We start from the raw sequence: 27,423 nt of genomic DNA on the forward strand, positions 1-27,423 counted from the left end.
AAGCGGAGCAATTACTCAACAATAACTCTAAAAAGTGTTAAGTTGTGCAGCGGTATTAGACTGTACCCCTGGCAGGTGTAAATGTGTGTAGTAGGGCTTCACTAATGAGCAGAATCTGTCTGCTCCCCCAGGACTATTGCTGTGTGGAAGCATTAAAAAAAAAAACAATGCTAGAGCGGACATTTTTTATTACATTTCTTTGAAAACATGTAAATTCACTGTTCTTTTCTTTATTTGTCCAGTTAAACCAGCGAGGTTTCTTTGGACAATGGTGTCTTAATGACATGAAAATTTAGTTGCCACAATTTAAAATGTGTGTTACAATAAATAGAGTGGAGCAGAGTAACATCACTTTGTTCTTTCACAAGTAAAGGCTAATTTATACTCTCCGCGAGGGGGAGACACACATACTGACAGAGACGTTTTGCTTTCAGACTTCTCCATCAGCTGGGAATTGTTGCAAAACAATTCCTGTGAAAGGACAGTTTCACTTTGCAGAGTTTGCGCTCTACTGGTCTTTCTTTTGTCTTTGTATAATGCTCCCAAACTTTAGAGCTGCGTTGCCGACTCGCCATGTTGTATATCTCCGGTGACGAATGCTGATCCGGATGGCCACTGCCATCCATGCGCCTTGGAGCGAAAGCGGCGGCTGAGCAGAAAGGCAGAACGTGCAAGATTTAAAAAAAATGTTGTAAATAAACGACGTATCGACTATTTTATTTGTCGACGTCGTTGTGGCGAGTCGACAAATTGTGGCAGTCCTAGAAAAAGTTGCTGGAATGGAAGTTAAAGCAGAATGGACTGCATACATCAGAGATTTTCGATGCAGTCCAATTTAATCCGATACAGTTTTTTTGGGCCGATATCGGACCAATTTCCGATATCAATATCAGAACGGGACATCCCTAAGATATCATAGCTAAAACAAAAACCACCAGCTGTGTAACTGGCGCTATTTAGTTAGAATGCTCAGTGTTTACTTCTTTCCACGGCAATGCTGGAAGTCCGTTTCAGTTCTGTTTCTCCACAAAATTTATTTAAGTTTTCATCATTTATGTGTCATTTTCATGTTCTGTTCCAGAGTCTGGATGTTTAGAGGCTTGATGACTTTGTTTGAAAAATGTAACCCTAAAGTAATGCTGTAAACCGTTTGTCACAAATACATGTAGCGCTCATTACATACCAAGGAAAACATCACGTATGCCATTTCAAACAAATATTACAGTGTTTGCCACATGTGACCAGAGTACAAGCTGTTAAAATGTATAGTCACATCAAAGTATTTCCTTTTGTATGTATTATGTTAGCAGTTGTAAGGTACTTTAAGACTATTTTAACGTATTCATAAAAACGACAGCACGTTCTTTATCTCAGACAAAGCTGATATATAATTATACTTAGCATGTGTTACCATGGTGAATGGGAGGGGTTTCAGGCTACCCACATTTGTGGGATTGAATTATGGAAATTAAACCGGGACTTTCAAAGAGTCTGGATATTGGGATTAGCTCGCTACGTGGTATCCCCCCCCCCCCCCCAGATCATAAATCTCAGATATTCTCTGGAAGAGACATAAAAAGTGGCAGCGCAGTTGTTGGCAGTGGTACATACGATGAAACGTGGATGGACAATTCTCATTCCTGGTTATTTATTCATGTTCTTTTCTGGTTTATCTGGTCAGATGTATGGTGCGTCTGTGTTTATGTATTTATTTTGACACAACAAGCTGTTATGCAGAAAATATAAAAAAAAGAAATATACCGTATTTTCACGACCATAAGATGCACCTAAAAGTCTTAAATTTTCTCCAAAATGTACGCCGCGCCCTATGGTGCGGTGCGCCTATTGCTTTGCTGTGAGACGCGAATGTAGAAGAAGACAAGGGGCGTGGCGTGAACATGCGGACGTGAGCGAAGACAGACCTGTGGATCTGCCACATCGTCATCAACATCCTCGCTGTTTGCCTCAGACTTCCTCTGCTTCCAGTTCAAAAAACAGCCGTACTATCTGAACTGCCTGGTGGACATTTATCCTTCTCATCATCCTTTATTAAAGCCTAATAAAAGCCTACTAAACTGCAGAGACAATATATCTGTCCGGATCGCTCCTAAATATGAAGTTTACCGTCAATATCTGTCTAATTGTTTGTTGTTACTCCGTTCGCGCCACTCCTTTCCCCGAAGCGGCTCCTTTTTGGGCACATCTCGTTACTCGTGCACCCTTCCTCTCTCAGCTACATAATGATACTTTTTATCAATGAACATGTGAGACGTCCACCAACAGGATCTCATGTTTTTGTGGGTTTTTATGTTCACAAGCACATTCCCTCTCACGGATTACTAAACTGCTGTTTTGACAAGTTATCAGATTGTCTAAAAATAGTTGGTTTTTTAGTTTAGTATAACTCCGCTTTTACGTTGCCTGTTAACAAAATTTAAAAACTGGGGTGTAGTTTATAATCTCCTTTTTAAAGCTGAATTGAAACCGAAACTCAGGGAGGCGGAGTCTTGCAGCTACAGCGTCCCAAATCAGACCTGTTCAAAAGACGCGGATACGCGTCCGTGGACCCCAGAGGGTTAATAAAACACAACTCAAATCACACTATTTTCTTAGGCCTATTAATAACACACATATGATTTTGTTCATGTGGAAAGTTTATGTGGTTAAATCCACCAACTACCGGTAAACACATTCTGAACTTCAACACAGCGTTTGAAGCGGCGCTGCGAGCAGCTGCGACCCACAAAGTACCAGAACCGCTCACGGCGCATGTGCAATCACGCATCGACACTGCTCGCCCGCTATTTCCCTAATAACACACGCTGTTCGTTTTTATTTCTACACGTTTTTTACTCACAAAGATTGTCAAGAAAGCGTGTTTGTCGTGTTCATGTCAAATTAAACTGATCACAAAACACAGATTTACTTTCTTTATTTCGTTTTCCTCATCCAGCCCCCATAAATCCCTGTGTGTCCTCCTGCAGCACTCCCGGTGTACGCCCGGCTTTAGTAGGAGGGAGACCCGCCATTATCGCTTTGTCACGCATGTCTCATTGAAAATGAATGGAGGAGAGGCGAAGTTGCCTCCCGTGTGTCGAGCCCATTAGAAGAGCACGAGCCGTCAGCGCACGCAGTGAGGAAGTGCACGTGCGCTCTAACCAGGTCTGAACCAGGACTAGACCAGTAAAGTGAAGCATGCTTCTGGCTGTTTATAATTTTCACAATGTCTGGTTTGCACTGATATGTTCCGAGTCCCGAGCCCGCACAGATGTTTTACCGGTACGTTTTACCGTGCCCGCGCCCTATAACCCGGTGCGCCCTATGGTCGTGAAAATACGGTATATGTATTTTTTTTTGGACGATTATTTTTACATTAGCAACAAAACAAAATGTACCTCATGTTAGAGTGGTCTGATCCCTTCAGTAAAATAAATGGCCCAACATATGATGGAGTTGTTTTCCCCAAAGGGGAGGTAACCATTGTGGATCCACTTATCCAAATGTGCCGCTCCATCTTTGCTTTTAGAAATAGAAGCAGAATCAGAGATGTTGGGTACCACTCATGGAAGTTGTCTCGCCGTCTCCTCCAAAGGCTCAACGATGCCCTGCACAAATCTCTCAGAGCTCCACATCTTACATCAACAACAATGGCAACTCACGTAGACGTTGGCCTTTTTCACTTCACACTGATGCAGATGCTGAACGACAAGCTGGCTGATGCAAGAATCCTTGTTTGGGTCTTTGCAGAAAAAGGAGAGGAGAAAAACATTTAAAGTTTTTTGTGCTCCATCTCGGAGCTTAGCCACTGCAGCTTTGCTCCGTGCTGATGAATTAGATTTTTGAATTGTTAAGACAAAGACGTGATAAATGTGTACTATTAAAGAGAAGTCTGATTGAGTGATCCCCGAGGGACAGGCAAAATTATGTTATTCAGTCAATGTGCAGACTCGGGGAAGTCCACCTGAGCCCCACAGCTGAAGCTCACTCCTTTGCCAGATTTGATTAAGGACACAATCATGGTTTCCTCTGTCTGTCTAGAAAATTCTCAGTTTTCCTGTGAATCAGATTTATTGTTGCGACTTGTCAGTACCCCTGTGTGGGCACGATGTTTAGTGGATGACTAAACAAAAGGAACAAATGACAAAATCGTAAAGAACACTCTTTTAGTTTCACGCAATGTTTCAAAAGCATGTCTAGAACTTGACTATACGGCACTTTGAACTATTAAAACCTACAATTTATTGCAGTTGAAGCAGTCTTCTGTGATAATGTTGCATACTTTTATACTATAATGATGATATCTTTGATTTGTCATGCAGAACCTTTTTGTTATAGAGCCTGTGTTCCATTTCATGGAGAGATGGGCCTTGTTTTTGTTTTTTGAGTCAGGCATTTTAACTTCCAGCTAACTCAGCAACAATGTTTAAGAACCTCAGATAACAATACATATTACATTTTACTCCCTGCTCTTTTGAGAATTAATCTCAGCCAGCTTTACAAGAAAGCCATTAAATGCAATCCCCAAAATGTCAAGCTATTACTTAAAGGCAGCGAAATTCGGACCGAGATCACTTCTTGACTTCCGATGTTTTTTTCCTCCCGTGACACATGCTCAGCTTGCTGATCTTGCACGGTTTTAACTTTTGTCTTTCCAAAAATGGGAAAATAATCATCAGTTTTCTTTATTTTAAGCATCTTGAGTTAATGTTTAAACTTAACGTAAAGACCAAACAAAAATAGTGTATTAATCTTGCCACCGTTTCCCTTATCTAATCAGCAATATGCACCAAAATTCACTAATGACCTTTCCCATTTAATCACATCTCCGGTTCTTTCCCCACACAGATCTTTCATTATATCGGACCCTCTTTTCAGTGCCCGTCACTCGAGTTGCAGGGCTGACCCAAATGGCTTTGCTGGCACACAGAGAAGCTGTGTAGCAGATGATATTGCCAACAGTCACAAGGGAGTGCAGTGATTTTGATTCTAACTTTCCTTCAAAAACAAACAAATACGTCTGAGAGAAAATAAAACCAAAAAGATGGTGCTCAGAGTTGTAGATGTTTAATCAGATGAATTCTAAATTTAGGCTACAGTCAGGTCATAAATGCTTGAAAACGCATAAGAGCGAATTCCCTTTGCCAAAGTTGCAGCTTGTATGGTGGGGAAAGTGTGAGTATCTGCAGGAAATGAGCACAAACTGGGCTTGTTGTTATACGCAGAAGGAGGCAGACATCTGATATCCTGTTATGTGTCAATGCCAGTGAAGGACAGCAAAGGGCAGGAGAATCTGTTTGCCATCTCTGAAGGAAATCTCTACTATCAACATCAAGGGAGCTACCTGGGAAATGGCTTTTGCTCACAAACCTTGGTTTGATGGGAACTGGAGATGTGTGAAAAGCCAAACAGAGGACCCCCCCCCCCCCCCCAATTAATTAAAAAACAAGTCGTTATTCCATCACATTTAAGCCATGAAACATGTGGTTTGGGTTTAGAGGGGTTCAAGTTAGGAAACAAAACAGACTTTCGGAAATTGAGTAAGAAACAAATTTCTTAACTAACTGTGAAAAATGTCGCAAACAAAACATTTGTGTTCCTGTTAGTTCCCACTTTCTGAAGGTACTATTTAGAGTCAAACTAGTATGCACACAAGTTGTTACTTTTGGTTGTAACTTTATGCTTTTGTTTCAAATTAAAACTAGAGGAAAGCATTGTGTTAAACTGTTGTTCTAAGGTGTGAATACTCAACAATTCCCAGGGATGTCCTTCCTTGGTCCATAAGGGCCATTGGACTCAAGGGGGGCCCCACGGACCCAGACCTGAAGCTAGCCCGGAAGTAACAAAAAAGCAGTTCCGCCCTCATCCACTAGGGCAGACCTGGGCATTTTACGGCCCGCGGGCCACATCCGGCCCTTTGGTTGACTTTGACCGGCCCGCGTAAGGTTAATTGGAAATTACAAAATAAATGTATTTTCTCATTTTACCTCATGCATGGGCTAAGGCTGCATTGCTTTTATTTTGAAGTTGTTTTTTACGTGCACAATGACGCAATACGTATAGCCACAAGTGCCCGCGGTTGACATGGTGATTGTAGCCCGAGAAATGTCCGCTCATGGAAAAAAAAAAGAAAGATGCCGAATGCAGGATTTTCAATAAAAATTGGACTGCTAAGTATTTTTTTTACTGAAGTCGGAGGTAAAGCCGTGTGTTTGGTTTGCGGGGAGGAGATTGCCGTGTTTAAGGACTACAATTTGAGTCGGCATTACGACAAGAAACACTCGGAAAAATACAAGAACTCATCTGATGCTGAGAGGGCACGGACATCCGAAGCTTTGCTAGCAAAGTTGCAAAAGCAGCAAGGCTGTTTTACTAAGCTTCACACATCCAGGGATGCAGCAACCAGGACCAGCTTTGTGATATCCCACAAAATAGCTAAAAACAGCAAGTCGTTTTCGGAGGGAGAGTTTGTCAGAGTGCATGGTGGACTCTGCCGCACTAATATGCCCTGAAATAAAAGGCGCATTTGAGCAAATCCCGCTGTCCAGGCGAACCGTGACCAGGAGGATCGAGGACATTGCGGGGAACCTGGAGCTTCAGCTGCAACGTGAAGTGGCAAGTTTTGACTTTTTCTCATTAGACGGGAGCTGTGATGTCCGGGACACAGCCCAGCTGCTCGTATTTGTCTGGGGGATAACGGACTTCAAGCTCACAGAGGAGCTGGCAGCAATGCGGTCGGTGAAAGGGACAACGACAGGGAGTGATGTTTTTACAGAGGTAAATGCGTGCACGGACACTCTGGGATTGAAAGGGGAGAGACTGTCAGGTGTCACAACAGACGGTTGTCCAAATCTTACAGGGAAAAATGTCGGACTTTTGAAACGTATGCAAGATAAAGTGACAGAAATCGATGCAGATCAAAAATTGGTGTTTTTGCATTGTATTATACACCAACATGTGTTGTGCAAGTCAGTGCTAAAAATCAACCATGTTACTGATGTTGTTACTAAAATAATAAACTTCATCAGGGCGCGGGCGATGAATCACAGACAGTTTGTGGCTCTTTTGGAGGACTCCACACAGCTGTCAGATGGCTCAGCCTGGGGAGAGTGCTGAAGAGGGTTTGGGACTCGAAAGCAGAGATTCAGGATCTCTGCTGGATTTCTAATCTTCTCTTAAGGAGGAGAACTTTCCAAACCTGAGGAGACGTGCTCAGAAGATGTTGGTTCTCTTTGGCTCTACCTACATTTGTGAACAAACATTTTCATGATGAAGTTTACAAAATCCAGGTAAAGATCCTCTCTCACTGATGATCATGTGTCAGCTGTGCTTCGCATCTCCACCTCAGACATTCAACCTGACTTTGATGCACTCGTTAAAGCCCAGCAGAGACTAGATTTCTCTCAATGAATAAGAAAAAAATTGCTTAAAAACACGAAATAAGGTGTTTGGACCACAAATGTAGGCAACTAGCAGTGAACTGGGACACTTTTTTTAAACCTCTTTCTCAAGATCACAGTTCAGTGATTTTATTTTACAGACAATACTGCGTGTCTGTAGAATGCTAAGAACCTCTTTCCAACAATATTTGAAACTCAGAATGTGTTTTGGAGTGAATGTGACTGAAATTGTTAACTAATATAAGTCACAAATGTTTAACAAAAACCAAATGTGCACACTTTGTTTACCATTGCCTTGGGAAATTTGAATAAATCACATTTTTGTAAGACAACCTCACTTTTTCCTTTTTGCTCATTCATAACATTTAGTCTACTCTTACCAGCTTGAAAAAACGATGGTATTTACTGCTTTTTATAAAGAAATACCATTAATATTATGCATAATTGACTTCAGCCTTTTGGCCTGGCCCTCCACAATATTTTCTATTTCTCATGTGGCCCCGTGGAAAAAATAATTGCCCACCCCTGCAGTAGGGGCTGGCATCAGAAACGAGCGAATCCCATCAACATATATACCGGACAATGCATTTCCATAGGCTCCAATAATAAGTTTTTGAGCCAAAATGGGAGGTGGCCACCACCGCCATTTTGACCGTGTCACAGGTTCCGTCAAGCCCAGACAATTCCACAAAAGGGAAAAGAGGCGGAGCTGAGGGTAGGGCTGTAAGGCTAGGATCAAATGATGGCACCCGTCGAACTGAAGCGATGTAGCTAAAAGCTAACCCCAAGCTAACCTGGAGGTGGGAGCTAAGCAAACGGGGGTAGCTACGTAGCTACAACCGGAGTTAACTGTGCACAACACCGGAGTTTCTTAGTCAGAGATACGCCGGGCTGACCGCTGGGTAAAACCGGGTGAACACAGAGGTCTTCTGAGAGCTCCACAAGCCGGCAGCCACACAGCAGACAGGCGCCGCTGCGATCAGAGATGCGTCGAGCTGCCGCTGAGGAGAACCGGGTGGAAAACATTGGTTTCCATCCGAGAGCTCCACAAGCCGGCATCCCACACAGCAGACAGGCACTGCGATCAGAGATGCGCCGAGCTGCCGCTGAAGGGAGGGAGTCCATACCAATATTTGGAACCCAGCTCCACCAACATGTCATATTTCAACCCATTTTCAAAAATGCAGCGTTATGTTAAATGCTATTTCATGGTTAAACAGTACATGTTAAAATCTAAGCTAAGCTAGTGCAAGAGCGGCAGTGACCTAAAATACTTACCGAAAAAAATGAAGTGGAGACTCCTTGGATGCTCTATTAGTGCAATTAATACCACAGCAAGTCATTTTGTCCAACAATTGCACTAAAAATGTCCAAAAAAGAATACACAAACGGCACAACTAATGGTCTAAGTTGAGAGACTAAAAAATCGCGGAACAGTTTTAAGGCGAGGCCGAGGCTCAGACTGAGGCCTTTCCTCGGAGCTAGCTCTGCGGTCACGTGGGTCTGATGCTCATTAATTATTCAGAATTGTAGGCATTTAATACACTTAAACAGAAGAGTGACAAAAAAATTCACCCCCCTCAGAGGTGTCATGATTGTAAACTAGATCTATTAAACCTAAAACATGTTTTGGTACCAGGCTGTAAACATGTTTATTTCTGCTGTGAAATTTGTATTTTTAACATGGGAGTCAATGAGGATTTGCTCGTTTCTGACACCAGCCCCCAGCGGATGAGGGTGGAACTGCAATTTTTGTCACGTCCGCATTGGCTTCATTTTCAGACCCGAATTATGGGGGCTTGGCGAATCCTCATTGACTCCTTTGTTAAAAATGCTAATTTCACAGCGGAAATAAACGTGTTTACAGCCTGGTTCAAAAACACTTTAGGTTTAATAGAGCTACAGTCTTCACAACACTGAGGGGGGTGACCTTTTTTATAACTCTTCTGTTTAGGTGTAAATAAATACTTGAATTTATGAATGGTTAGATTTGATTGACATGCAGCATCAGCCATCGGAACTAGCGCTAGCGGCTAGCTGCAGGGAAGACCTCAGGCTGGGACTCACATTAATAGACGTTCTCCGTTTTGACGCTGAACTTTAGTTGTGTCCTGTGTGTGTTCGGGTTCGGATGCTAGTCATGGAATTATTTGGACAAAGATGGAAAGCACAGTCATTGATTGTATTGCATGTTGTCTCTGTCCACAGGGATAAAACCTAAACCAATACACTACACTAAACCATGAAGGACAGTGGTAATGGGGGTCCTTTATTGCCACTGCTTTAGTGCTATCTACCAATCCAACTCATTTAAGATGGTGTCGGCTGATGCAGAGTTCAGTATTAGCTTTGGTTTTTGTTTAGTCCTTTGGTATTTTTGCAGGATCCTCCTGGTAATCCCAACAAGTGAAACACACAGGTTCCTTTTATACTAAAGGGTATCAACATTATGGTGTAAGCGACTCATTAAGTTGGTGGTATTGAATGTGGTTCTTCTGCCATGAGAAGTACCCGACACGACCGAGCTACCGTTATTTTCCGTTTCTAAATACTTCCATATTGCAGACGGGCTTGCGTGTTACATCACAACAATTTACATCAGCTGTTTTTGAAAACAGCTGATGTGAAGATAAAAGCATTTGGTCAAAAATTTACGATTGAGTCATCTGTGGAATACATACAGTTATTTCATGAATGACCAGTATCTGAGAAGCTGACACCACTCAGATACTGGTCATTCACAGATACTCTATCTGACAAAGTGTTATTTCTATTGCTGATGCACAACGGTAAAAATGTGCTGTGAAGCTTTTATGATCCAGTTCTGTAGGATGAAAAAAATAAAAGAACAAGTTAGCAGCACGAAGAAGTGCTTTAAAACACTTACTAAATATTCTATGTTTTATTTGTTGTTTTTTGCAGCATGTTGTATATTATGACCTGGATCTTTTTGTGCAGCTGTTTTTTCTACGCATCATTACCTCCCTGTCGTTAATCTGTGTTGTTTGGAGCAAGGAGAGGTTATCTCGGGCTTCAAGACGTTCAGACTGCTTGATGCTAACAGGTTACGTTCACCAGAGCACAGCCTGCATGCTGCTGCTACTGCTGCTCTGGGTATTAATCTGTGTTCAACCTCTGATCTGGCATCTGTGGGCACGCACACATTCATGGACATGTACTGCAATGCTTCCTTCCTCACTCTATTCTTGGAAAGAGAGGGGAGTGACAAGCACACATGTAACGTCTCTTTCTTTTTTGACATCTGCTCCGTGCTTCCATTTCACATATTAATCTTCCAGTGCTGTTCTTCCAATCCCATTTCCCCCTTCTGCCTACAGCTCTCCTAAATGCGTGTTGAATCTCCTACATGTACAAGCATTATAATCATCCCCTGCTCACGCGTACTGCAAATCCCGTGTTGTGTTTAGAGACAGCACACTGAAGTACAGAGGGAGTCGAAAAGACAGAACAGGTTTCAGCCTACGTGCATCTCTCCTGCCTTAGCGATGAGTGTCCACAGCCCTCATTAGTCAGTCGGTGTTTGATGGCTCCATGCATAAACGGCTCAAGAGTTTTCCAGTCACTAACCTGTGACTGCACAAGCTGTGCAGATAAAATATCATACAGCATATTAAAGGGAACACCATGGTGCTCTGCTGAGCGCTTACATCTTACCTCAGACACTGTGAGACTGGTGCATTTAATTTTTCTATGTGAGGCATGCTATTTGGTAAGGGATGCAGTACAGAGGTAGAATAACCAGTGTTACACAGGATGCACTTAAGGTATTTCCACCATCTCTAATTTTGGCATTAATTATTCGACGCAAAGCCTCAAGGCAATGTTTAACCCTCCCACTGTCCTAATGGGCGTGACCCCGCGAGGAAAGTTGACCATTGAGCAGGCTTGATGGTTTATCCCTTGGGTCCACGTGGCAGGGGTGAGGAGTGAGCACCACCTCACCCCTGCCACGTGGACCTCAAGGGATAAACCATCAATCCAGCTCAATGGTCAACTTTCCTCACGGGGTTACCCATAAAGACAGTGGGAGGGTTAACAATTCCGTTTTTTTATCTTATGTACAACTCTATTTTATCACACATAAAGACTGAATTAATAAGATGTTATTTGGTTGGGATGAATCTTTACTTTTGGTTAAGGATACACATTATCTTGGTAAATTGTTCACAAAACATGGTTGCATAGGATGGAGCTTCACTTTTAGTACTAAGGGTGTGACTCCAATGTTTCACGATGAAGAAAAAATGTCATCGGAAGGCAAAAGACTCAAATGACTGGCTTGTCTGCATTCTGACCCTCACCCGTGGTCTTTAGATTTGGATCACAACCACAAGAATGAGATCTCTCAAGCCTCTTTTATAAGACAGACCATCGCGTCATTACAGAGTGATAAATCAGAATTTGTGGGTCTCGTAAATGCGGCAAGGAGTAAAGGGGAAAGGTGATAAAACTCGATTCTGATGAGCTTAGCCTCGTAGTAATATTGCCGCATGAGCCCCTCTCCTCTGATGGCTAAACGCATGTCAGCCCCGCTAATCCCTTTGGGACGACTGTGGGAGGCCCCCCCGCAAAAGAGGGTGGTCACGTTAGTGACGTAAACTGCGCGCTGAGTGCCGGCCGGAAGGGATATAAACACAGATAAACATGGCCTCTCACTAGTATCTTTCAACCACCTACAACATGGCAAACTGGACGGACGCGGAGACCATGGAGCTTTTGACCGTGCGAGCGGACGAAAAGATTAGTCGCCTTTTTACGGGGACGGTGAGAGTCAGCGAGCTGTTCGACAGAGTGGTGAAAACACTGGCTGAGCAAGCGGGACAAAAAGCAGGTCACTTCAAAGCTAAAGAAATTTCATCAGTCTGACGTGTCTTCCGTCTGACGCTGAATGCGCGACCCTGTACGTCACATGCGGGGGGTGGGGGCGCCCAGTGACCTCCCTTTATCCCGTCTTGGTTTGAGAGGTGCCTGATGGCAGTTTATTCTAGCTTCAGCTTTGCTACTATAAATGCCAAAATCCTCCCCAGGGAGCCGCGACAAATCCCGTTTTGCAAACGCTATGGCCCTGTAAAAACAGCTTCAGAATAGAGTTGCTACTATTCCTTGTTGAAAGAAGTCAATTGAAGTGGTTTGGTGATCTCATTAGGATGCTTCCTCTTCAATTCCTACTGGAAGTTATTTGGGTCCATTACTGACCTGATACTTGCTGGAGGAATTTATATATCCTTTACGATCTGAGAATACCTTAGATCCCTCAAGAGGAGCTGGAAGGTGTCATTTGTGTGAGCAAAGTCTTGGTTTCCCTTCTGCATTTGCTACCTTTGCAACCTGAAAATGACTGAAATATTTGCAACACTGGTTCATCATTGGAAGTTGTGTTAGCATGAGACATTATGCATTTTTTGAATCAAACAGGAATATAAGAACTCTTAAGAATTGAAAGGACTAGTTCCACCATGGTGTGGCTACTAAGAACCTATGCCTTTGCTTCTACAGTGGCTGGATAGTGCCCAACTCATGTACAAGGCATTCACGAACAACAGAGAACACCATCGTTGTAGTTGTGTGATGTGGGTTTTTGGTCTATTTGAAAGAACGCTACAAACATTCAGAAGAAAGTTCCAAAAGCCAATACTCATACACCAGCTCAGCCTGCTTTGTGCATGTTCAAAGATAAGCACATCATAGCAGACAACGACAGCAGTTAACCAGCTTCCACTTTAGTGAAACAGATACAGGTTTAATTGTTTTGGAAGATTGTTAAGTTGGCTCTAACAATCAAAGTACAGTTTTATATGGATCAACCACAACCTCTTACGTCAGTCTAGAGTCCTGACCGAGCTAAGAAAAGGCCTACCGCAAAGCAGGACCTAGAAAATAAGACCTAGTTATAAGAACTATGAATGGCTGCAGCAACACCAGTTAAAATGGCACAAAGGGTCTTAAAATGCCTATTTGGGCTGAACCAATGAACGCTGCTTGCAACCTAATTCATAAATGCCATCATATCTTTAAATAACACTAGCTACCATTTATAAACACGGATTAAACCATGTTTGCGGAGTTGCTTATGAATACCAGGCAGTGATCACAGATGTAATTCAGGACTGTAAGAGTGCTCACCGAGATTGCTTTCTTCTTTTAAACAGTTTATAATTAGTCTGTCAGTTGGGAAAATGAGACAAGCCCAATGGTGTAACGCTGTCCCCTTGCACTTTGGTCTTCTACGGAAATTCAGAATACAGTAATGTGACTTTTAAACTATGTTTTGGTTTATCTGTTGAATGCTGATGTAGCACATCAAGCCAGTTCCTAGTGCTTGATAGAACCAGTTAAAGCTGGATCTGTCGTCAGTCCTAAACTGGCTCTTGAAAGTCTTTACTTTTACAAAATGTAGACTATTGTTGCTCTGTAGCCTCCTACACACAAACACAGACAGTGTCTCTAAGGAAAGGTTTTAGGAGCACTTGTTAGGATGGTTAAGTGAAGATTTCCGGTCTGGCAGGTGAAACTAAATGCAGTAGAGCTTTTGGTGAGTAAAGAGCACTTGTCACTAAAGCTATTCAAACAGGACGGAACCAAACATCCTGCCCATTATGTCCCACAGAAGCAACTTGTAACTTTTGCTTCCCATGTCCTTTTTCGTCCACTCTTTCTATTTTAAAACGTGTTTCCCTTGTCTAACTGAGGCTGTTATTCTTCCGTGCTCTCCCTCCTCCCCCGCAGCGTTCTCCCACACACACGTAGACACACACGGCATTGTGCTGTTGTCAGACAGCCAAGCTGACTTTAAAACCAGGTCAGAATAGACGTCTGTCCTTTTAGGACACATCTCTCCTTTACTTCTCAGCCCACCACCCTGTAATCCCACTGGTCACCTCTACCTCATCGCAGACACTGGTAGACCTTAGAAGACCCACCTAGCACAGAAACATGGCCCTGACCTGTTCCCGACCCATGGCACGTGTGTTTATTGAGACTGCAACCCTGGAATTTATCTCTGCTGCACGATTCATATGAGACGTCTGGTGCCAGTTGGAAATGCAGCACAAGTCACGACAGGGTCAGGGAAAAATATGCAAATCTGTCTTGGTGGTGCAGCAGATGGTTTGTGTTTAGAGCTAAACGCTTAAAGAATGCGTAAAAATTTTCACTTTATAGTCTTCATTTGCTGCTCATTGGACAGAAATAGCACAGTTTTAGTTGTCTCTAAAATCTGCTGTCTTGAGCTAAAAATGTAAACTTTGTGCACGCTCATCACAGATTTAATTTTTACCATGTACTTTTTTCTTTCAGAAGTGAAGGTGTTTTCAGCCTGAAAGCTAATAGAATGTGAATTTCACTGGGGTATAAACCATAAAGCCATTAATTTTCCCCAGTCAGCCTGTGTATTAATGGTGCAGATGTTTGCTGAGGGCTAGACAGCAATGGATGCACACAGTGTCTGTGTTTGTCTTCAGCTCAGCCTCTGATGAATGTTTGAACTCATGAGGAACACTTTAGGTTTGTCACCACAGCTTCTTTGGTTTGAGCAACTCACTGTGCAAGAAAGGGTGTCGTTATTGACATTTTGAGACCGTTTTAGGCCACCAATATTATTTTGTGACAGCGTAAAACTGCAAATAAATAAAAGGTTATACATTTACATAATAATCCATGAAATAAGAAAAAAAACTTTGAACTAAATAAGTAGAAATTGGTAAAAAAAAAGCTGACATACTATTTCCAGACTAAAACGCTAATTATTTTAAAGATGTTGAACACTCGTTTAATCAATACATTTGCCGTGGTACCTAGTAGGAACGAATGCCTTGTAACGCCTGGGACACACTGGCCGCGGAAGCGCCGCGAAAATGGGTCCACCTTCATTCGGCGCCCTTGTTAAGCTATTCTATAGACCACATGGGCCGCCGAAGCGCCGCAAATCACCTCGCGCCGGCGCACGGCGGCGCCCCAGCCCGCGCCGTGCAGCGATCATTTCGGCGTTGGCTCTATTTTTTTCGCGAGCCGCGGGTGAATCGCGTCAATTCTGGCAGGAAGTCAAACCTAGACATAAGAGGCAGGCCGGTAAAGTTAACAAAATAAAGCATTTCAAAATAAAATTCCGCAATAGTCAAATGTGTTCGTAAACAGACACTGCAGAAAAACCACACGAACACGCACACACACACACACACACACACACACACACACACACACACACACACATCGAACTTGTGTGCGTGTGTGACCACGTGAAGGGGGGTGTGGTTTTGGGTGTCTTTTCACCGGAGCAAACAGGACAGAGATGCAGAAAGTCTGAGGCAAGCAGTTAAGATGGATGACTTTAAATTAATTATGGAAGTTGTTGAGAAACACAAGGAGCTGTACGACCCCCGAAAAACACGGTTATTTACGTACCCATATCGGAAGAAACTGCTAGGATACAGCTGCAGAATTGGAGCGGGTTCCAAGAGATTCAACTGGCAGAAACAACTCATACCATACTATAGGTTCACACACACACACACACACACACACACACACACACACACACACACACACACACACACACACACACACACACACACACACACACACACACACACACATCGAACTTGTGTGCGTGTGTGACCACGTGAAGGGGGGTGTGGTTTTGGGTGTCTTTTCACCGGAGCAAACAGGACAGAGATGCAGAAAGTCTGAGGCAAGCAGTTAAGATGGATGACTTTAAATTAATTATGGAAGTTGTTGAGAAACACAAGGAGCTGTACGACCCCCGAAAAACACGGTTATTTACGTACCCATATCGGAAGAAACTGCTAGGATACAGCTGCAGAATTGGAGCGGGTTCCAAGAGATTCAACTGGCAGAAACAACTCATACCATACTATAGGTTCACACACACACACACACACACACACACACACACACACACACACACACACACACACACACACACACACACACACACACACACACACACACACACACACACACACACACACACATCGAACTTGTGTGCGTGTGTGACCACGTGAAGGGGGGTGTGGTTTTGGGTGTCTTTTCACCGGAGCAAACAGGACAGAGATGCAGAAAGTCTGAGGCAAGCAGTTAAGATGGATGACTTTAAATTAATTATGGAAGTTGTTGAGAAACACAAGGAGCTGTACGACCCCCGAAAAACACGGTTATTTACGTACCCATATCGGAAGAAACTGCTAGGATACAGCTGCAGAATTGGAGCGGGTTCCAAGAGATTCAACTGGCAGAAACAACTCATACCATACTATAGGTTCACACACACACACACACACACACACACACACACACACACACACACACACACACACACACACACACACACACACACGCACACACACGCACGCACAAACACTCAAACGTAGAGGAAAAGAGCTGAGAAAAGGCAGAGAGGAAATGGAGGACACCAAGTGTTTAAAAGAAAAACTACAGCTGAGCCGAGGCACGCCTCAACTGGGGCGCGTCTGATCTGAACAGAGGAGCGGCGAGCAGCGGCCGAATTTCGTGAGCGATTCGCTTGTCGGTGCTTCGCGGTGCTTCCGCGGCCGGTGTGTCCCCGGCGTAAGTCTTTCTCGGCGGGCAAGAAACATTGGTACATAATTTCTAGGAACTATAAGTGAGCCACATTACAGCTGAGCTTCAGACAGTCCGTTTTGGAGTCTTATTTCCTGATATTTGGACATCTCACGTCGAACTGGATGACAGCAACACAACTCTACCACTGACTTACAATGTGGATGTTTTATCTCAACAAATAACACAAGCCTGAAGGAGTTTTTTCTGTGTGGTTGTGTTGCTAATGCTAACAGTTAGCTTCAACCAGCCGAGACACACTCAGCTCTCTCTTGGAGGCAAAACCAACGTTTTGAGTAAAGGAAGCTTGTCCATGTTAGCAGAAGCTAATGCAGAAGATAGGTGTATGAGACTATTTTCATGTTCAGCCTGCATGGAAAAACTCAGTCACTAAGTATAATCAGAAATAATCATTAAAAACATGTTTTTTTTCTTAGTTTCACACCTTTAAGGTGAAATTAGAGCCCCAGCATGTTTCATAAGCTGCCTGTTCTATTATTATGCTAACCGTGTTATGGCTGAGCTGTAACTAAGTAAAACTACCCCCTCCCTGCCCCCAAGTAAAATAATAATAAAAACAAGCATCGACTTGAATGCAGGGTCCAGTTTTCACCCCTGCAGCCCAACTGAAATGACTTATTTCACTCTTTCACAATGAGCGCCTCAAGCATAAATAAGCATGTCAAAACAGAGGTGTAGAAAACGGTTTGTTTTCCTTTAAAACTCAAACTCCACCTTAACCGCTTGGAAAGTTTTTCAAGCATGTGTATCTAGTCCAGGCACAAGTTAACGTTTATGTGCATCAAAATATTTTCTTAATTATTTAAACCTATAACTGTAAAGTCATGACTGTTTATTTATTCATAGCATTTTGGGTACCAAAATCCATTGCACAACACCAAATAGCTTTATTCTTGAAATATTTCTTTTTTTTTTTCTACCGTCAGACTTTAATCTTGGAAACAGCATTTCAGCTTAGTCTCTGTACACACGTAGCTGGGTATCCTACAAAAGAAGATATTTTTCAACGATTTGACCCGTCATCCACATGGAAGATATACAGCAACAAAAATTATTCTTTCAAAAACCTCAGACTAAGGTGGAGATTTGCGAATTCTCCATGGTCAGCATTTGTTTGTGGACATAAATAATCAGAGTTTTAGGTTTGCTACGTCATTGCCTGTGATAAAAATGACATCACATGTACGACTTGTGCTTGGACACGCTTGTGTCTTTTACAAGCTTTATTGCGGCGCCATGTAGAAGACCACATGGGAGGGTTGATGTTAAGGGCAGTTATTGCCCACCATCTATTCATTTCACGTCTAAGGAATGATTCAGCTAAGACGCTGACTATTTGGGGAACTACTGCCACCTACAGGTTTGGCATGCCTATGAATGTGTTTTAAAATGCAATGGATTTTAAAAAAACCTCTGACCAAGGTGGAGATTTGGCAATTCTCCAATGTCAGCATTTGTTTGTGGATGTAAATAATCAGGGTTTTGGATCATTGCTCATTACATAAATGACATCCGCTGCCGCACACGTCAGGCTCGGTCAGGCTGCAAACGCCCGCCGTGATGTAAGAAGTGTGAGAAAACTTGGACCAATTATAAGCAGTCATGACAGATGTTTGCCAAAACAAATCCCAGTGCTTCTCAGCTAAATGGTAGCATCTTGTTAGAGAATTACATACAAAAATAAAAATGCTTTCTGGACAGAGGGCGGGGCCTCCAGCACGCAGGGGCCCAGGGCTGTAGCCCAGGTAAGCCCATGCGAAAGTCCGGGGGTGATGACATCACATGTGCAACCTGTGCTTACACTTGCTTAATTGTTAGCAGCTTAATAACTACGCTATATAAAATATGTTAAGGGCCCACCACCTAAATATTTCACGTCCAAGGAATAGGCAAAGACGCTGACAATTTGGGGAACTACTGCCACCTACAGGCTTGGCATGTCTATATATGTGCTAATGCACTGGATAATAATAATTTTTTATTTTATTTTTATATTTTTGCTGAAAACAAGGTGGTGTGGGCCCAATATTTTTCCTAGATGAGTGGGGAAGTATTTTCAGTTCAACAAAAACCATGTCCTCATATTTAGGCTTTTTTTCAAATTAGAAATTTTCCCTCAACATTTCCTTCTTGCTTTTTTCTGAGCAGCCTTAACATGCTGTCATACTGGGATCAGAGTGTTCTTGCAGATAACATTAACCTTTTAGTGTTTTGCTGCAGATTCATTGCCTGACAACAAAGTGAGGCATTTCTTTTCAAAATAATAAAACCCAAGCTGGTTTTGTTCAAAAAGCTTCAGTTTTAACTATTATGTTTTGCCATTTGGCGTCACGGCTAGAAAGATATTATCAGAACGTTTCTAACTTGCACTAAGAGATGTGATCAAGATGATATGCAAACAGAAGAATCTGAACAGATCTTTAGAGGCCAAGGTAAAAGCCGCAGAGAAGAGACTGAAGGAGGCAGTTTGAAGCTTGGGATTATGATTCATTCTGAGCAACAAAACTGCAGCTTGGCTATTTGGCTTTGTAGAAATGATGCACAGTTATCACATTACTTTTCTCTTTTGCTGCTGAGAGATGCATTTGTCAGTGAGAATTACTGTTACTGATACAATTTGGAAAATGAGACGTGAACAAAGATGGGAGAGTAGATGGAAAAGCTTGCATTGACTGATGTAGAAATGGGATATGGAGAGAGAGAGGATGAGAAAAGACATATTCATCAAGATTATCCTGCAGTAGAATATCATTTGGGAAATCAACCCATTGCTTACTGAACACACAGCACAAAGCATGCTGCCTCACAGGAGATGTAGAAACTGGAAACGCTTTTCTGGAAAACCCCTCTTGTGGTCCACTTGAAGCACAGTGGTCCTTCCATAAAGAGACGGCTACCGGGTCATTCTGTATGAGGCCATGAAATTGTGTGTATGAATCTTCGTGAGGGTTATTTGTCCGCTTCCTTTGTTGAATCTCACTGGAATTCCTCCCACTTGATTACACAGTTTATTCTTTGTGCATCCCCAAACTCTGGCCCACCAGCAAGGCCGCAGCCAGCGAGAGAGCCGGAATAGCAGCTTGATGCTTTGCATTCCTCACTTGTAGTTGGACACTTGAGGTCAGATGTAAAAAAACATGTTGATTTGAGATCTCAAGTGCCTATGAGTGAGATCTTCTTTTTTTGTTTGTGTGAGCGGTGTGTGTGGTGGTGATGGTGTGTGTGTGTGTGTGTGTGGGGGGGGGGGGGGGGGGAGGGGGAATGCGTCTTCAAAACTGCCAGAATGGTGTAATAAAATATTGTTGCTGTGGAAGCTGTTGGTACAGATTGAAGGGCACTTGTAAACCCAATAAAATGAGAAACCATTAACTGCACTGGCTACTCGTGCACAAGTTATAAAGAATATAAGTCCTGGAGTGAGTTGATGATGTGGAACCAGACCAAGCCTATCCCAGAATTCAAGTACAGGGTCCCACCGGAGGTTACATTTACATAGAAAATCTGTGGTTTTACATCTGAGCAGTCCTCAGAGATCAGACAAGGATGTCGGCAAAACCAGAAACAGATGATTCGTTTTTCGATAATCAATTTAGACTAATAACATATCAAGGTTTCTCCTGGCTCAAACTGAGGCAGAGGTGGTACCATCCTGACCATGCGCCAGCACATGCATACTCAACTGCCTCACTTTTTTGAAGGCAAAACATTATACAAGGCTCAATAATATGCATTAGATTTGTGTTTAGCTCCCTTTTTCCCATCTGATTTTATAGTTAAAGATATTTTTACATTTTTGACCTACATTTCAGTAACATTTTAGGTGGGGGGGGGGGGGGGGGGTTGCCAGTTTTTCTCCTATCAAAAAAATAAATAAATAAAGCGGGGTGTGGTCATTGTTTACAATAGGTGAGTTTTTGAGGTTGACACAGCTAACGCTGCTATGCCAGCATTTGTAATTTGACATCAGCAGGCAAAATGTTCTAGAGTTGTTTAAAGAACCAAAGCCAGTAAACAAGAGCGGCCCAGAAGTTATTTGTTATACCCCTAAGAAGCCACGGTATCTTTTGTTTTACTCTAATATTCGGTAAAGAAGGACAGATCATTGAGCTATTAATGCTAACGGTGAGTTAGAAACAAATATTCATCTCTTATATTCATTGTTATTGATATTATTCATATTCACATCTTAAGCTACCTTTTTCAGTTACCAACAGCTCTTTATTACAGTGAACTGTATGTGTGAAGTGAATAATGAGTCAATTGTGGCGTTTTACTTCCTTTAATGAGTCATTCAGAACAATAACAGCAAGCTAACAGCAAGGTGGTAAACAACCACATTTCCTCCGGTGCAGGTGAAATAGTACCGTAATAAGTGTAGTAAGGGCTCCCTACTTTAAAACATGCAAGACAGCCAATATAGATAGAGATATAACAATGTATTTATCTGCTTCAACTTACTGTATATTACTCGTCTTCGCTTACCATCTAGAATCTTCTGGTGCTGATCTGTATCTGGCAACAGGAACGGCAGCAAGAAAATGACTTTCAGTTTAAACTGAACCGTTGAAAATTTAGTGTTTAGTGATTGGGAAATACAAAAAATACAGGTACAACTAAAAGCCGAAAAGGTTCACATAAACACAAAAGTTGCTTATAAAAATATGCAAGTATGTACAAATTACATAAATAATCTTATTCTTTTGGCTTGTCTTTGGTGGTTCCCAACCTTATTTTGTCAAGGACCCCCTTATCTGTGTCCCAGAAAAGCCAGGACTACAACTGGCACACACACATTTAAAGTGATTAATTACAAACTTTATACAGACAGAGTTCTGATTATACTATTGGGTGTGTTATTGGAATTGTATACATGTCATTTAGACAATTATATCTTGGTAAGCGCACAACCTCAGCTTGGGGTGTTGTAGATCCCAGTTTGAGGACTACTGCGCTACATGCATAAAAACTAATTTAATGTAAGATTTAAAATTAAATACAAGCTTGTCCCACATTTATCACATTTGCTTTCAGCTTAGTTTACTTTAGCATTTTGCATACTGGAAAAATATCTGCCAGTAAATGTTTGTCAGAAAGTATTTCTACTTATTTAAACCTGTTTTACTACCTTGTTTTCCCCCCACAACAAAACTCCTCTTTTACAGTTTCCTTCCCAAGCTTCCTCATTTGTTCTCCCATAAGATGATATTGTCTTTCTGTTTGACGCCTCACACAACTGAATGTGCGTCATTTTGTAAAGACGGTGTCGGTGTACACCACACCCACTAGCTCTAAACCTCAGGTGTAAATGTGGAAGGTAACAGAGATACTAATTGTTTTCTTCTGGCAGGAATGGTTGTTTAAGTGGAAAGGTTGTGTAAGAGATCAGGTTGTTTCAGGGCTCAAGGGCGAATCTAATTTCAACACTTGCTTAAAACCTTTTTATTCCTGCTTTTACTGAAGTGTCCCTGTTCTTTTTGTGCTTCAGGAGAGGCAAAGTTTGGTGGTAATGTGCAGTGGGATGTTTTTCCCAGGCGTCACAATTGCTAACATGGTCAAAATTCTTCTCTGAGCATAAACAGTCAACTGTATTCCTGCAGGAAGCTGTTAAATGACATTGTGCAGCTCGGTCTAAAGTAGGGCTGGGCAATAAATCGAAAATTTCTCGTTATCGAAATTTCTGAGTCTTATCGTGATAATTTTTCCCATGTCAATAAATTTGATCAAAAAAATGAAAAAATGTGTGTATGTTGGCAGCGTTCATGTTCCTTTAAGAAGCAACGTAATACATGTGACAGCCCCATCTTATGGACAACTTTTGTTTCTGCGCATACCTGTAGTTAGGGCTGGACGATATAGCAAAAAAGTATATCAATAAAAAACGATTTATATCGATCGATTTCGATAATTATTGAAAAATATATTAAAATTGTAGAAAATATTTTACGTGCACCCCTGGCCATTTTATTTTTGGTATTTTGATTTTTTTCTCCGCCTCTTCTCGCTGCAACGTCTTTAGGTCTGCCACAAACGACTATTTTAGTGGTCGACTAATCGTTCCATTTATAAAAGTTTAGCTTATTGCACCAGGATGCACTAATATACCATCATTAGCTTCTAGTCTGAACTGTGATCAGCTATGGGTCATCTAATAATAAAGACAAGATGTTAGCTTATCAAACAACTTTAATTAACTTGTAACCTGTTGATACAAATGCTACAACCACATGGAGGTAGACACCTAAAACCAAAAATGACTTGTGTTCACAAGAGGCATGGTGGCAAGGTTGAAGCGCTTCTTCTTCCAATCTTAACTCAGGAAATAGCAGGACACATCAAGGTACGCCTTTGTAGCACGGCTGGTCCACACGTCAGCAGTCAGGGACCATCGACAGCTCTGAGGGTCTGCTTTAGCGTAACCCTAACCCTTATGTCTTTGCTGGTTGATAAATGAACTGGAATAGGGAAACTTTTGGGTTTGTCAGCAAAAGACGACATTATGGGAACTGTGACCAATGCTGATATGCTGGAGACATGGGCAGCCAATGGCTGATAGGTATGAGCTGATTTTCATGGCCAACATCTAGACATTTTCCACCTTATTTTCATGCTACAATGTCACTAATAACATTGATGTACAACATTTCCGAAGATTAATCAGGTGTTGAATTCTGATTGAACTGTTGGCAAAAACTTTGTGCATTTCTCGGTGTTAAAGTCAGACCCCTAAATAAAGTACATTTAGAGTAATTATTATGCAGATATCATTAGTGAATGTAAAAATACATTTAAATTAAATTATGCAACAGGACCGGGCTGTCCGAGGATGTGCCTGACTTTCAATCAGTTTTAAGGACAAATATCGGCTGATGCCGATGTATAAAATAAATAAAAAAACATTCAATATTGGCCAGATATATCGGCCGACCTATATATATATCAGTTGGTGTTGTCAGTGTGACACATAAATATCTGATTCAGTCATTTGTAAAGCTGAGCTGCACCATTTGTAATAAACAAATTATCATTATGGAGGAAAATTATTATGAAATTATGAAAAATATCATTATGGAGGGAAACTGACCACACAGTTTTTTTTAAACGACTTCAACAAAAAATAATGCCACGCGGCTGACACCGCTCATGTTCCTTGCTACAGACCAAGTTCTCCAAACACACCCACATCACCCCGCTTCTCCTCCAGCTTCACTGGCTGCCAGTCAACTTCAGGGTTCATTTCAAGATCCTGGTTCTGGTCTATAGGGCCTTACATGAACAAGCACCATCTTACATTGGTGATCTTCTTAGTCCCTACACCCCCAGCAGGTCCCTGAGGTCCAGTGATCAAAGCCTACTGGTTGTGCAGCACCAGGCTAAAGGTCAAAGGTGACAGATCATTTGCTGCTGTGGCTCCCAGACTCTGGACCTCTCTCCCCCTGAGCCTGAGATCAGTGGACTCAATGGTCTCCTTATAAAAAAAGCTGCTGAAGACTCACCTGTTCAGGCTGGTTTTGGTGTGACCTTCGTCACCACCCTCTCCTTATTCTGCTCTCCCCAGGATCCACTGATTTCCCTCTTTCCTATTCACTCTCTCTCTCTTTGCATTTTTCAATCTCAATTGTCTATTTTTGCTTATTTTAAACATAGTTTTATTCACTTTTTCAAAGTTTCAGCCAGTTGATTAGAGAACAATGAGAGCAAATGTGACACAGGAAGTCATTTTTTCCCATTTTTTACTTCTTGTCTGTGTGAGCAGATGGTGATGACCAAATCCAATAAACATACTTAAACAATCCTTGAGTACAGATTCATGAACATTTCATTGCCTATAATTATACATGGCAATATGTAATGATTATTCTTAAGTATTAAATCTTCTTTCTTCTGGGAATAAAGAGTTCATTTTAAAAGGGGTTCTCTGTGAAGAACCTTGGGGAAAGAATGCTACTGTTCGTCGTTATTATCTGTTTGAGCTGCAGTCCCGCTAATGAAGTCATCTGATTAAAGCGCCTACGTGCAGACTCCAGTCTCCTGTCAAGGAAAAATACAGCAGAACATGTCGTAGCCAGGGTTATTTGATCTGGCAGTGCATGTGACCTGTGGGATCTGAAAATCAGACGATTTCGTGATGTCACACTATCATCAATGATCAAACTAGAAAAAGTTTTAATCCTTGGTTATTTTAACTTACACATTAATTATCCTAATTGTAGCACAGCAGTGGAGTTCATGTCTCTTATGGAGTCTTTTAACTTAGAGCAGCATGTTTCCGGCCCCACACACAAAATGGGCCACACTCTAGATCTTGTTTTCTCTTTGGGACAAAAAATCAGTCATTTACATGTTGAAGAGGTTCATGTGAGTGACCACAGCTGCATTTTCTTTATTGTCCTATCTAATGTTGAATCTGTCCCTCACAACCTAAAATCAAAGAGACGTATCATTAATCAGTCAGCAGTGGATGGATTTTCTAGTTTATTTGACAGCAGCTCAGTTTAGGGTGACGATCCAAGCTTGTTCATCCAGTTATTGGATAAACAATGCTGCAGTATCTTAGGTCAAAATGGCTCCTGTTAAGCAGATAACTTTTTCTAGCAAGAGAAAAATAAATATTTACAGTCTCAGAAGGACATGCCGCAGAGCCGAGAGGCGTTGGACGTCAACTAGATTAGAAAGTCACAGGCTGCACTTTAAAGAACTGATAATATCTCTAAATGAGATGGTGAAAACTTCCAGGGCCACTTACTTTGCTCAGCTGATTGCTGTAAACAAAAATAACTCTAAAGTCCTGTTTGACACCATAAACCAGATTATTTCACCTCACGCCCCTCTTTTGCCAGTTTACTCAATGTCTGACTGTAACAACTTTCTAGCATTCTTTCAGGATAAAATCAGAAATATCAGGGCAAGTTTTTCACCCCCATCTACGTCCTACCCCCCCACCCAACTCCCTCCCTCTCAATCATGTTCTGTCTTAACTCCTGTAGATTTCCAGGATATTTGCCTCATTCAGAAACACATGAAACCAACCTCATGCCCTGCTGATTTCATTCCTACTACCTTGTTAATCAGGATGTTTGACCAAATCGGCCCTTGCATTGTAGATTTTATTAATTTATCTCTACAGTCTTGCTCTGTACCATCTGTTTTCAAACATGCAGTTATTGAACCCATCCTTAAAAAATCAAGTTTGGACTCATCTCAGCCTAAACATTACAGACCCATTTCTAAATGACCCTTTATCTCTAAAATATTGGAAAAGGTTGTGACAGATCAACTGATTACTTTTCTGGAACTACACAACAGTTTTGATAAATTCCAGTCTGGTTTTTGTAAAAAGCATTCAACGGAAACAGCGTTGCTTAAAGTTTCCAGTGACATCATGATGGCTGCAGACAACGGGGAGTTCACAGTGTTAGTATTGTTAGATCTTTCGGCAGCTTTTGACACTGTTGATCACAGCACCTTAAGTAACAGACTTTGTGACTCGGAGGGGATCTCTGGAACGGTTCTAGACTGGTTTAGATCGTACCTTTCTAACAGAAGTTACAGTGTCTGTATAAACCAAATCATGTCAGATTCTACTGATCTGTTCTGTGGGGTACCCCAAGGCTCTGTTTTGGGTCCGCTGTTGTTTCTGCTGTACACACACCCTCTTGGACAGATACTTGATTTTTTTCAAAATGTCTCTTATCACCTATATGCAGATGATATTCAGCTGTACTGCTCCTTTAAGGATTCTGAGTTCTATAAACCGTCGGAATTACTAGTGCCTTTCAGCTCTCACCAGCTGGTTAGAAGATAGCTTCCTTCAGTTAAACTCTGAAAAGACTGAATGTCTGATTATCGCCCCTGAGAGCATGGTTCCCCTGATTAGTATAAAACGTGGTCATTTATCCTCTGCCATCAAGACAAACTTAAGGAATTTGGGTGTTATTTTTGACCAATCGATGTCTCTTGAAGGTCACTCAAAAACGTTGGTCCGAAACTGTTTTTATCATTTAAGAAATATCTCCAAACTGTGAAGGTTGGTGCCAAAACATGAGCTAGAAATGGTTATCCATGCCTTTATCTCCTCCCGTCTAGATTACTGTAACACACTCTTCACATGTTTTAACAAAAAAGCACTTGGCCGCCTTCAGTTGGTCCTGAACTCTGCAGCAAGGCTCCTAACTGGAGCCAACAGAAGAGCTCACATCACTCCTATTCTAATGTCTCTGCACTGGTTACCAGTTAATTTTAGAGTTCATTTTAGAATCCTGATTATAACTTTCAATGTTCTACATGGTCAAGCTCCTCCCTATATTACTGAACTGTTAAAGCCTTATGCTCCAACCCGAGCCCTCAGGTCCACACACCAGAACCTTCTAGAAGTTCCATAGACCAGATACAA

At 41.9% G+C, this 27,423-nt stretch overlaps 1 protein-coding gene across 4 annotated transcripts in view; it reads left to right on the forward strand.

Moving 5' to 3' along the window:
• mgat3b (beta-1,4-mannosyl-glycoprotein 4-beta-N-acetylglucosaminyltransferase b) overlaps positions 1-27,423 on the forward strand; it is a 94,539-nt gene that overhangs the window by 12,890 nt on the left and 54,226 nt on the right. The gene's annotated exons all lie outside the window — the stretch shown is intronic.

This window comes from Nothobranchius furzeri, chromosome 6 (assembly GCF_043380555.1).
Source record: "Nothobranchius furzeri strain GRZ-AD chromosome 6, NfurGRZ-RIMD1, whole genome shotgun sequence".
In the NCBI taxonomy this organism is placed as follows: Eukaryota; Metazoa; Chordata; class Actinopteri; order Cyprinodontiformes; family Nothobranchiidae; genus Nothobranchius; species Nothobranchius furzeri.